Consider the following 570-nt stretch of genomic DNA (forward strand, 5'->3'; position numbering starts at 1 on the left):
ATTCATTCATTCCTACCTTCCTTCCTTCATTTATTCATTCAATCCTTAATTCATTCCTTCTTTCCTTCATTCATTTGTTCATTTGTGCGTCCGTCCGTTCATTCATTCATTCATTCATTTTACGACTTTTAAAAATGTTTCACCTTTGTCGAGATGATGTTTCTAAACAACTTTTGTTTTTACCTTTATTTCTTTTTAATATTTTTTACTCACTTTAAAAAAAAACTCGCATCTTACAGTGAATTTCACAACACCGTGCAGCCCGTGCTGCATTTTCTGTTTGATACAACCATGCAGAAATTCAAAAAAGAAACTGCATATACCACACTTCAATAGCAAGATCGCAATTTGTGCTATATTTAGTCTAAATGAAATAAACCCTTTTAAATTTATTGCAACTCCATGCAGACATTCGGGCGCCAATGTTTTTTTTTAGTATCGAACACCCGATGAAGGGTGCATAAAATGTTCTTTGCGGTGTTCATTGGATGTCTGTATGGTGTGGCATGTGTAGTTCATTTCACTTAGACAAAATGTAGTAACTGCATTCATTCAATCTTGCTATCTTAA

General features: G+C 33.7%; 1 protein-coding gene across 1 annotated transcript in view; it reads right to left on the reverse strand.

The window, feature by feature from the left end:
• Positions 1-231: 231 nt before the first annotated feature.
• The window catches only part of LOC144440342 (uncharacterized), a 6,362-nt gene continuing 6,023 nt past the window's right edge, over positions 232-570 (reverse strand). Inside the window, exon 5 of the mRNA XM_078129704.1 lies at positions 232-570. This exon is cut by the window's right edge and continues 480 nt beyond it. The gene's annotated coding sequence lies outside the window, so the exon portion shown is untranslated.

This window comes from Glandiceps talaboti, chromosome 9, assembly GCF_964340395.1.
Source record: "Glandiceps talaboti chromosome 9, keGlaTala1.1, whole genome shotgun sequence".
In the NCBI taxonomy this organism is placed as follows: domain Eukaryota; kingdom Metazoa; phylum Hemichordata; class Enteropneusta; family Spengelidae; genus Glandiceps; species Glandiceps talaboti.